The sequence below is a fragment of the Bos indicus x Bos taurus genome, chromosome 26, assembly GCF_003369695.1.
Source record: "Bos indicus x Bos taurus breed Angus x Brahman F1 hybrid chromosome 26, Bos_hybrid_MaternalHap_v2.0, whole genome shotgun sequence".
Lineage (NCBI taxonomy): Eukaryota > Metazoa > Chordata > Mammalia > Artiodactyla > Bovidae > Bos > Bos indicus x Bos taurus.
Window position 1 is genome coordinate 10,962,293 of NC_040101.1, and position 12,541 is coordinate 10,974,833.

General features: G+C 43.2%; 1 long non-coding RNA gene across 1 annotated transcript in view; it reads right to left on the minus strand.

The window, feature by feature from the left end:
• LOC113884518 overlaps positions 1-12,541 on the minus strand; it is a 73,489-nt gene that overhangs the window by 16,580 nt on the left and 44,368 nt on the right. The window lies entirely within an intron of this gene.

The following is a 12,541-nucleotide window of genomic DNA, read 5'->3' on the forward strand; positions in this document are numbered from 1 at the left end:
AAAATGACTATGTACATTTATGTGCCAGGAACCACTCTAAGTCATTTCGTATATTAGCATCCTCAGTCTTCACCACAGGTAAGGGTATTATTATCCTTGTTCTAGAGATAAAGAAACTGAGGTACAAGGAAATGAAGCATCCTGCCTCCAAGTCACGGGGTTCTTCAATGATAAGACTGGGACCTGGGGCCCAAGCAGGCTGGATCCAAGATCTTTGCTCTTGAGTACCATCTGATACAGCTCATGGGTCAATGGGTCAGCTCAGAGGACTGGTTTGGATACTGGCGACCCCATAGACTGTAGCCTACCAGGCTCCTCTGTCCATGGGATTTTCCAGGCAATAGTACTGGAGTGGATTGCCATTTCCTTCTCTAGGGGATCTTCCTAACCCAGGGCTCAAACCCAGGTCTCCCACATTATAGACAGATGCTTTACCATCTGAGCCACCAGGGAAGTCCTTAGATACTGGAGGGATCTGCAAACACTAAGTATGAGCTGCTGGGACTTCGCAGCAGCTGGCTTTTTCTTTCTTGCACGTGTCTTATCTGCTCTGTCTCTGCTTCTCTTTGAATGCTGGTCTCATTCCCTCCTGCAACAAGAAAGCCTTCTCTAAGCATGGAGAACACGGCTGCCTGAAGCCTCAGCCTGAGCAGCCCAGTGGAAATGTTAACTTCTTCCTCACAGGATTATGTATCAGCGCTTTGCTGGACTCAGTGAGGAACTCTTGGGTTTGCCCATCATCTGGCCAAGGTTGTCATCACTTCCTTTGGTAGGTTGCAGCATCAATGGCCCTAATTCTACACCATTCCCTGTGTCTAGATCCATTTTCATGAGACTTTTCAGTTCTTCCCATATTCTGTAATTCTCCATCCCTTGATTCTGATTTGACCACCTGACTGCTTTGGCCAATGGGATGTTGTTTTCTTTTTTTTTTTTTTGGCTGCCCCAGGTCTCAGTTGTAGCACACAAGTTAGGGGATCAGCATGCAGGATCTAGTTCTCCAACAAGGGATTGGACCCAGGGCCCCCTGCAATGGGACCTTGGAGTCTTAACCAGTGGACCAGGGAAGTCCCTGGCCCAGGGGATGTTAATGGATCTGATGCAGGGTGAGCTTTGAAAAGTCACTTGCACACTTCTGCTTCCACGCCAGAGGCTCTGCCATGGTATGAGAACGTGTGGGTTGGCGTGTTGAAGGCTGAGAGGGGTGGAGCAGAGCCAAGATGCCCCTATAGCCACTACAACAGCCAGGCGACCCCCAGGTTTGTGAGAGAAACCAGCCAAGACCAGGGGTGCCGCTCGGCTGAGCCCAGACTAAACCATCCACTTGCAGACCCGTGAGATAAAGCATTGCTCTTACTCCTCTGTGTTTCTGGCCTGGTTTATCATGTGACAGTATTCACGATGGGAGAGGCAGGCCTGTGTACTGATGCCCGCCAGGACCACGGAGAGTTGGGGAGCTGGAGCCCAGAAGAAACCAGGTGATCTGAGCAGACAACCGGCCCGAGGACAGTGTTCTGGGCTGTCAAAGTAGCAGTTCTATTCCCACCTAGACAACATTATCTATTGTGCTATCTGAAGTCCTGTGATAAGCCGCGTGAATTTCTTTTAGATTTAAAAGACAAAAACTCTACAGATTTTTCTCAAGTGTTATTTTTCCTTATAAATAATGTATATTTGTTAACTGATTATATTTTCCTTTTTTGTTTTGACCTCCAGAAAGCTCAGGACCAAAATTGTGTCCCAAAATTAATAAATTTGGGGGGCCTGAAGATATGCATTTTGTTTTGCTAAACTTCTCTCTTTTTTTGTCTTACCATTTTGCATCTATTTCTTTCTTTCTCATGATTTAAAAAAATTCCCTATCTCCTCTCTCTCTCTTTATTCATCATTGTTTCATATTAAACCTTCTCAAATTCATCTGAGGATGAGCAGTGATACAAAAAATACAGCTAAATGTATTTTTGTGTTAGTCATTCAGTCGTATCCTACTCTTTGCAAATCCATGGTCTCTAGCTTGCCAGGCTCCTCTGTCCATGAAATTCTCCAGGCAAGAATACTGGAGTGGGTTGCTATTTTCTTCTCCAAGGGATCTTTCCAACCCAGGGACTGAATCTGGGTCTCCCACATTGCAGGCAAAATTTTCTTTTTATCATCTGAGCCTTAGATAAATAGCAGTTCAAGATGAACAAAAAATGTTTGGTTGTAGTACCTTTGACATCATGAGAAATTTGACTTAATATTAAACTAGATTACTAAAAACCTAGATTACTAAAAAATAAATAAGATTTCATTATAATAGACATGAACATTATGATTCCAATGAAATGAATTAAAACAGATCAAAATATTTGATAATCCATCTTCACAGTAGGAGTGCAAATTGGCCCAGCTTCTGTAAAGAGCAATTTAATAATGTCTATCTTAAAACGCATATATCCTTTGACCCAGCCCTTCTAGGAATCCACTTCTAGAAATTTATTTTATTTTATTTTTCAAATTATAATTTATTACTTTTTTAAATTAAATAAAAGTAATTTATTTAAATTTTACTTTTAAGCATTTATCTTTCAGTTTTACGGTAGATATGTAAAGTGATATATGTATAATAACATTTGGGTTTCCCAGGTGGTGCTCGTGGTAAAGAATCCACCTGACAATGCAGGAGATGGATGACTTGGGTTCCATCCCTGGGTCGGGAAGACCCCCTGGAGGTGGGCATGGCAACCCATGCCAGTATTCCTGCCTGGAGAATCCCATGGACAGAGGAGCCTGTCAGGCTACCGAACATGGGATCACAAAGAGTCTGAAGAGACTGAAGCGACTTAGCAGGCATAATGACCTTCACTGTAACATTTTAGCAATAAAAAGGAGGTAGCCTAAATGTGTCTTTATGGGAGACTGTTTAAAATATGGTACAATCCATATAACAGAACAATAAATAGCCATTTAAACTTGAGAATATTACCTACATGATAACATTAAAAGGTCTTTAGGACTTAGCATTAAATAAAGAAAAGTATCAGTTCAGTTCAGTAGTTCAGTCACTCAGTCGTGTCCAACTCTTTGCGACCCCATGAATCGCAGCACACCAGGCCTCCCTGTCCATCACCATCTTCCAGAGTTCACTCAAACTTATGTCCATCGAGTCAGTGATGCCATCCAGCCATCTCATCCTCTGTCATCCCCTTTTCCTCCTGCCCCCAATCCCTCCCAGCATCAGAGTCTTTTCCAATGAGTCAACTCTTCGCATGAGGTGGCCAAAGTACTGGAGTTTCAGCTTTAGCATCATTTCTTCTAAAGAAATCCCAGGGCTGATCTCCTTTAGAATGGACTGGTTGGATCTCCTTGCAGTCCAAGGGACTCTCAAGAGTCTTCTCCAACACCACAGTTCAAAAGCATCAATTCTTCGGCGCTCAGCTTTCTTCACAGTCCAACTCTCGCATCCATACATGACCACTGGAATATACACCACCTTCTAGGGACGCAGAGGCAAGTGGACATAGGTACACATATAAGCCCACACGTATGTGGCTCAGCAGGTAAAGAATCCTCCTGCAAAGCCAGAGACATAGGAGACACAGTTTTGACCCCTGTGTGGGAAGATCCCTGGAATAGGGAATGGATGCCCACTCCAGTGTTCTTGCCTGAAAAATGCCAAGGACAGAGGAGCCTGGCGTGCTACAGTCCAGACAGTTGCAAAGAGCTGGACATGACTAAGCAACCGAGCATGCACACAGCACGCATATATACACTTGTGCATGCACAGAATATCTCTGGAAGCAAGAAAACCAGGGACAGCTATTCATTCTAGGGATGAGAACTTAGATGACTGAAGCAGGGGTCAGAGACTTACTTTTCATTTTATACTCTTTTGTAATTCCTTAATTTTGTACTGTATTTTATGCAATATAGTTAAAGAAAATAATGAAGAAAATTAAATGAATTCTTACTGGCCTCTTGCATAAGGAATGACCACGATTACTTCTTATTGTTAGGGGAAAAGATGAATCTAACTCTTCTAGAAATTCCCTATATTAATGTAATTATGCCATTTTTTAAGTTACACTTCAAAGATCGGAAAGAATTAGCTAATACCCATGCCCCCCAAAGTGTATCTGTGACCCATGGAACACAGATTTATAACCAGCACCCATCATTACACTAGACACCACTTCAATCCAATTTAACAAACATTTACTGAGGGCCTCTCATCAGTCAGGCCTTTTGTCAGAAGCTGGAAACAAAAATACTCCTAAGACTCTGTCTTTGTCCTTAAGACAGTCAGACAGGCAACTAATACACTGTGATGAATTCTAGGATGCTTGAAGCGAGGGGCTGTTGAAGAAATCTTTTTATCTCTGGCATCTAACATATAGTAGACACTTCCAGAATGTCTGGGGGGTGAATAAAGGAATGATTGAATGAAAGGAGTATGGACACTCCTGCACAGGGTGTGGACAGAGGAAATGACCCTAGGTAGGGAGGTAATTAAGAAAGGATACACTGAGTCATGAAGAACTGCCCAAATCCATAGCCTCATTACCTGGCACTAAGACCATCACAAAAGGTATCCATGCAAAATGTTACTCATCATTGACATGAACTCTATTTAGTGAGTCAGGAGGTGAACAACATCACGATTTCTGGGAGAGCATGAACTGTGGGATCAGAAAGACCTGCATTAGAAACCAAAATCTTCACCATTTGTCACCTAAATGACTGTGAGTAACTTCACCTTTCTGAGCCTTAGCCTTCTCATCTATAAAGTGAAAATACTAATAATCTTATTTAATTTGCAGGTTAATTATGAGATGTTAAGGATCATTGATTCATTTATTCACTCATTGAAAAATATACAAATCAGTTAGTGGGTGCCTAGCACTGAGCTAGGTGCTGATTAATGTATGTACAAAGTTCAGCCCAGTGGTTAAATCCAGTAGGTATTAACACATGGAATGTCTTGGGACTATTAATATTGTCTGGTAGCTGGTCAATCCTTCTGCCTTCCAATCAGGAAGAATTAGGGAAGAGTCACTGGACTCTTCTGTTGGAACAAAATGAATGAAAGGGGATATCATTTAAAAAAAAAGAAAAACAAAGATGAGTAGAAGGAAAAAATTCACTAGGTTGAGAGTTACTCAAGCAGAGTGGATTCACATTCTCACTGACAGTCTACAATGCCTTTGGCAGGAATCTCACGTTCCTGGTTTAAGATGTGTGATTTTTTTCCTCCACAGGTAGCAGGGGATCTCCAAAGGAAAAATCAAGAAAAATGGAGCCAGGAACAGACAAGAAGTGATTATCCTCAGTAACCCCTGAACAGCGTTAAACCTGAAGTTCCCTTCTCTCTTTAACTGGCTGAAAACAAAAGGGCTCACCCAGCTCTGAGCCAGGGAGGCTCTGAGTCCCAGCTGGTCAAGATGTTGCTGAGTTTTCATGTCAGAGGTGAGGTGGTGGAGAGTGGCCAAAATGAGAAGGGAGCCGAAGACACATGTTCTGAAGTGGATAAGAGAGGAGGGTGTCTGAGGGGTGCTCCCTACCAGCCAGGAAGATGCCCTGAAGTGCTGGTGGGCGAGACCTTCCTCTGTGCTGTGAATAGAGACAAGACACGTAAGCCAGGAGGCACCGGGCCTGAGGTCGTCTCCTCTCTGCCCCAACCGATACGGAGGGTAGGTTTGGATGAGTTACTGTGGACACTGAATCATGGCCTGTTCACAGTTTGCTGCGTGTGTGTGTGCATGTATGTGCACCTACACTGGGAAACGTGAAACAGACAGCGATCATCGGCATTGAAAGGAAGAGCTCCCAAGCCTGGAGAGCTATGTCCAGATGGGCTACAGGGTTGCAAAGAGACCCACATGCAGGGCTCTATGCAGACCCTCTGAGGGCTGAGATCCGAAATGAGGGACTTAACGCACCAGCAAGGATGACGGAAGCCAGCATGTCTCCTCGATTTTTTTTTTAGTATTTATTTATTTATTTAGCTGCCTTGGGTCTGAGTTGTGGCACGCAGGATCTTTATTGCATCATGCAGGATCTTTCATTGGGGCGCATGGGCCCTGCGGTTGTGCCATAGGAGCTCCAGGTGCTCCCCAGTCTTGTCTCCTCCCTGCCCCTTGCACACAGCGCAGCTGTCCCGGGGGGCACCGCCCTCCTCACTCCGGGACCGCCCTCCTCACTCCGGCACCTTTCTACAGGCTGCACCTTCTGTCTAAACCATTTGGCTAACTCCGTTGTGTTCTTCAAAGTTCAGATTGGGGGTTACCTCCTCCAAGAAGCTATTTTTGGCCTTCATTTCTTTGACCTCCCCTTACCACTGCAGATGGTGACTGCAGCCATGAAATTAAAAGACGCTTACTCCTTGGAAGGAAAGTTATGACCAACCTAGATAGCATATTCAAAAGCAGAGACATTACTTTGCCAACAAAGGTTCGTCTAGTCAAGGCTATAGTTTTTCCTGTGGTCATGTATGGATGTGAGAGTTGGACTGTGAAGAAGGCTGAGCACGAAGAATTGATGCTTTTGAACTGTGGTGTTGGAGAAGACTCTTGAGAGTCCCTTGGACTGCAAGGAGATTCTGAAGGAGATGAGCCCTGGGATTTCTTTGGAAGGAATGATGCTAAAGCTGAAACTCCAGTACTTTGGCCACCTCATGCGAAGAGTTGACTCATTGGAAAAGACTCTGATGCTGGGAGGGATTGGGGGCAGGAGGAGAAGGGGACGACAGAGGATGAGATGGCTGGATGGCATCACTGACTCGATGGACGTGAGTCTGAGTGAACTCCAGGAGTTGGTGATGGACAGGGAGGCCTGGCATGCTTCGATTCATGGGGTCGCAAAGAGTCGGGCATGACTGAACAACTGAACTGAACTGAACTGATCTGAACTACCTACTACTCTCAAGCTGGTCCCCCAGCACCCTGAGCATTATAAGCCTTTCCACTTGCAGTCTTCAAGCTCTTTCCTTCCCTGCCCCCTCTGCTGGACAGTGGGCTTTAATCCAGGTCATGGCTCTTGTATCTTCAAATCACCAGGACTGATGACCTTATTGCACACAGCAAGAACTCAAAAACTTGTTGGCTGGATGAATGAACCAGTCACTGGATTAATGTGGAAAACTCAGTCACTGTGGGAAAATTGTCATTTTTTAATCAGATTCTTTTTCAAGGAGTTTAAAGTGTTCCACTGAAGTGACAGACCAGAGTCCACACTTCACCTCCTCCAGGATATAAATGAGGGAGCAGAGGGACAGTCCCAGCTGCTGAGGAGGGCAGAGAGGGGTAAGAATATGCGTTGTGTATGAGAAGGTACAGGCTTCCCAAGTGGTGCTAGTGCTAAAGAACCTGCTTGCCAATGCAGGAGACATAAGAGACGTAGGTTCGATCCCTGGATCAGGAAGATCTCCTGGAGGAGGGCACGGCAGCCTACCCCAGTATTTTGCTTGGAGAATCCCATGGACAGAGGAGCCTGGCGGGCTATAGTCCATGGAGTCCCAAAGAGTCAGACACAACTGAAGCAACTTAGTGCATGCGCGCACGCACACACACACACACACACACACACACAAGAAGGGACAGAGCCACAAAGAATCCACAGAGTAACTGGACTTTATGGGTTTTTCCAACATTTTCAAATGCCAGTGCCAAATCCTGGGCACAGCCTCTTTGGAAAGGTTTTTAAAAGCTTTTTTTTTTTTCAGTGAGAGAGCAGTTAACAGAGCTAGAAATGCAAGACTTCACTGACAGGAAGTCATTCTTGTTTTTTTCTCTATCGTTGGAGAATGGAAAATCCAACCCCACTCCTCTTGAAGATTTGCAAACAGATGTAGCTCTTCCAGCACACCCACACCTGCTGTCCCCACTCCAGCCTCCAGTGGCTTCTCACAAGCAGCTTATTCCCTTCAAGGACGGAAGCATAATCAGTCTCCTGCATGAAGTCATTACTTCACAACGAGTTCTCAGTTATTTATTTTTCAAACAGCTGGTTCCAACCTCGTACTTGCATCAAAATGCAAAATCGCAAAGCAGTTATTAGCAGTTCACATTGGATATATTTAAACATTGGGGGTCAAGCCACAGGCCGGTTTTGTTCTGATTATCAGCACTGCTAAGTAAGCCAAGAGATGCTGGATAAAGATGATCTGGTAAAGGGAGGGGGTGATTTTGTGGGAGTGAATGGTTTTGCCAAGACTTCAGGGCAAGGACTCCTGCGGAATGTTCTGGAAGGCTGCTGTGGAAAAGTTATGCATTAAGAAGACTAGATTTCCTTTGATGACCAGTCACCTCAAGGATGAGGCTTGTAACACCACTGAGGCTGGGAGATTTAGAAAGCAGAGACACACATGAAACCAGGCTAAATCTTGCCAAAATCAGTTTGAAGGAAATACTCTTTTGTCAAGTAATTGAAAACAAGGGGAGAAACTTTGGCAAGTTCAGTTTTAAAACTCCTGTTTCAATAGAGCTGGGTGACTCTGGGCAAGTTGCTTGACAAGACAGAGCTTTAGTTGCCTCTTCTTTGCAATGCTAATTGTGAAACCTACCATAATTGTTGTTTGACCTACCATAAGGTGTTGTGAGGCTTCGAGATACTATACAGAATGCACTTGACAGGCTGACTAGGACAGCACAGATCCAGTATCAACATGTAGGCCAATCCCAATCTTCCAATCCATCACAACTCCCTAGTATTTTGCTTTGAAAAACTCTCTTTTCAAGTAACTGGGCAACCCACTTCGAGGTTAGAAAATAGAGAAAGAGGCAGCAGGTGAGATAAAAATGGTGACAGGGTCAAGGTCATGAAATCGCATTTTATTAAGGAAATGACAAGTGCGTATGGCCTGGGCTAGTACCTTCTTCTTTATGGGATCTTGCCATGATCATATCCTTTTTCATGTGGTGACTAATGTGGAGTGAAAGGTCTCTCCATACTCATAGGCCAAGAAAACTGGATCATTTCACTGTCACATGGAGGGCAGACCTCTCAAAAGAGAGGTTTATTTGAGTCACACTCCCTGAGGCCCCAAACTCCCAGGGGAATTCCATCCCATTCTTTTCTCCCAGTGCGTGGAGCTTGGGCCACGCAATCAGTCTATCTTTTGGCACCTGAGAGATGCCTGAGAAGCAGGTGTATCTGCTTAATATCCAACCTGTTTTTACTGCCAATCCCAATGACATAAGTGGGTTCAAGGGGCCATGATTTTAGAGGAGTCAGAGTTTGTCATGGTTCCAAGAATACTGTTTCACAACAGTCATAAAATGAGGACTCTGTTTAGCCCAAGAATATTGAGTTGGGGTGAGGAGCTCCAGCTGTGACACAAAATGATAAACTTCTCAGCAAACTGGCATGAGTATTGTTGTGCCGGTCTTTTGTCTTCTTGGGGAGGTTGCAAAAGACATCCAAGACACTGTGTGTGTGTTACGAGGAAATGAAGACCTTCCATCCCCTTTCCCTGCCTCAGGGGTGCCTGCTCCATGCCTCCCAATGACACTCAGACAATGAATAGTCTCGGACAGTTTAGCAAGGGCATTTAATGCAATCCTTTTCATGTGAAATGCCGAAAGCACAAACCAAAGATTATTAACAAGAAGTCTGTGGTCTAGGGTTCCGAGAACCAGCTGTTCACTGCCAGGCTCAGTCCTGGTTCAGGGCAAACCAACACAGCCATCTTTACTGTTGGCATAAAAATAAAGACGTGCCAAACCATTATCTAGGAAGGAGAGTGAGGTACTGAAAACAGCATACAAAGAGCATCTTTTGCTTATTTCCACCCGCTATTTCCCATCAAGAGAATCACTCTTTCACTTGCTATCAGTCCTTATGGTTCTGGGAAAGCAGACTCCCGTCCCTAATTCAAGAGGTTGAGTGATCCAGGCTTAAACCAATCAGCCTATTGTATTTTCCCTGGCCACTCTGACTGAGAGAGTTGAGCATGTGACTCAGAATCAGATGAGATGAGATTTTCATTAGGAATTCTGGGGAATTATCACTGACTGTGAAGTGAGAGGGATGTGAGAACATTATAAGCTCTGGGGTAACTGCCGGAGGAAGTCCATGGCCCAGGAAAAGCCAAGTAGTGAGCTGAAAGACACAGGAAATAGGGTCTGAAATTCATCGTGTGAGCCCTGCCTTAAGCCTGCTTTAAGCCAGGCTTTTCCGTTCTCTGAGTCACCAGCTTTCCTTTTCTGCTTCAGCCACTTTGGGTAGGAATTTTGCCATCTACACCTCTTTATTGCCCCGTCTTTGCTTCTCCATCACTTCCTGTTTTTTATTTTTTTTTTCTCTTTTTAAGAGCAATGCACACTTACTTTAGAAAGTTTCATAAATACACACACACACACACACAAACAAAAACCCAAAGTAACTTTCCTGGGACCACATAGCTCTCAGGTGACTGAGCCATGATGCTGACCCAGCCTGGCTACTGCCGGAGGCTGTGTTACCAGTGCTACAATCTACCTTTAACCTCTCACAGATCTTCTAGGCATTTTAATGTAGATTGTTCAGTCTCTTCCTTCCTTAAGTATTTTTTTCCTCATGATTATATAGACTCATTGTTTTGCAAGTTGGAATGATAGTACAAATACAGTTTGTGCGTGTGTGTATTTTTTACTCAGTAATATATCATGTACATTTCCCCAAGTCATTAACTATTTCATAAGACCATCATTTTTAATGGCTGCATAGTATTTCATTTGAATTGAATGCATCATAATGTATTTAAACATTTTCATATTATTAAATTTTCAGGTGCTTTGTATTGTTTTCTATTTAAAAAAGCAAATAGGTAGAGGAAGATTTTAAGTACACAGTATCTGTACTATAATCCCTGCTGCTGCTGCTGCTAAGTCACTTCAGTTGCGTCCAACTCTGTGCGACCCCATAGACGGCAGCCCACCAGGCTCCCCCATCCCTGGGATTCTCCAGGCAAGAATACTGGAGTGGGTTGCCATTTCCTTTGCCAATGCATGAAAGTGAAAAGTGAAAGTGAAGTCATTCAGTTGTGTCCAACTCTTACCAACCCCATGGACTGCAGCCTACCAGGGTCCTCCATCTGTGGAATTTTCCAGGCAAGAGTACTGGAGTGGGGTGCCATTGTCTTCTCCATAATCCCTGGTGGCTCAACAGTAAAGAATCTGCCTGCAATGCAGGAGCCGCCAGGAGACACGGGTTCAATCCTTGGGTCAGAAAGATCCCTGGAGAAAGGCATGGCAACCCATTCTAGTATTCTTGCCTAAAGAACCCCCGGGTAGAAGAGCCTGGAGGTCTGCAGTCCATGGGATTGCAAACAGTTGTACACGACTAAAGCAACTTAACACACACATGCAATGAAGGGTGTATGCCATATACTGGTCAAAACCTATAAAATGTACCGCCCAAAGAGTGAACTCTAAACTATGAACTTTAGTATAAAGGAATGTTCTAATACTGCATCATCAGTTGCAATAAATATATGACACCAACGTAAGATGTCAATAGGGGAATCTAGGAACACTCTGTACTCTCTGCTCAATCTTTCTGTAAACCTAAGACTTCTCCAAAAAGCATTCTATTCATTAAAAATAAATAATCAACAGTATAAATGAACAAGTAAGCAAAAGCCAACATAAATATAAATGTTCAGCAGTTCTAGTTACAGTTGACCCTTGAACAACATGGGCTTAAAATTCTTGGGTCCACTTAGATGTGAATTTTTAAAAATAAATATGTAGATAACGCTACACATCTGTGACTGGTTGAATACAGAAGGGCAGATACAGAGGAAGCATGGATAAGGGGGCTGATTATAAAGTTTATACACCGATTTTTCATCTGTGGGGAGTTTCAGCACTCCAACCCGGTGTTGTTCAAGGATTAACTGTATTTTACTACAATAGATTCATGGGGGTGGAATTACTGAAACAGAGGTTAATATATTTTAGACATGACACCATAGTTTCTTTTCAAGGAGAAAATATATACCACTTCACAGACTCCCCATCAGTGTATGAGAGTCTGGTTCATTAGATCTTGTCTATGCTGAAAGTTGAGTTTTTAAATCTTTGTAAATTTACTAGGAAACATAATACCTAATTTTAATTTGCTCATCTTTGATTATTAATTATACAAAGTAAAACTGTATGATACAGATGAATGGTATAGAACAAATACTTCAGAAACAGAATTAAGTTATTGAAAAAAAATTAAATTCTACATCTCTTCACTTTTTAACAGATCAAGAATGCAAAATTTACAGATATATGTGTCTCAATAGTATGATTAATAATATACTTATATATTAAATTGTGTCTAAAATATATATTAATGTGATATGTGCATATCATATATAGCATATTATTATATTAGATAATGTATATTCTTTTCACATACTTATGAAATAATTATTTATCTTAACTCTATACTAATACTAAAATCCATGCCATGACATAAAGGCAACCTCAACTTATTTTTGATGATAGGCAGTAGATCACATGTTCTGCTGCTGCTAAGTCGCTTCAGTCGTGTCCGACTCTGTGCGGCCCCATAGATGGCAGCCCACCAGGCT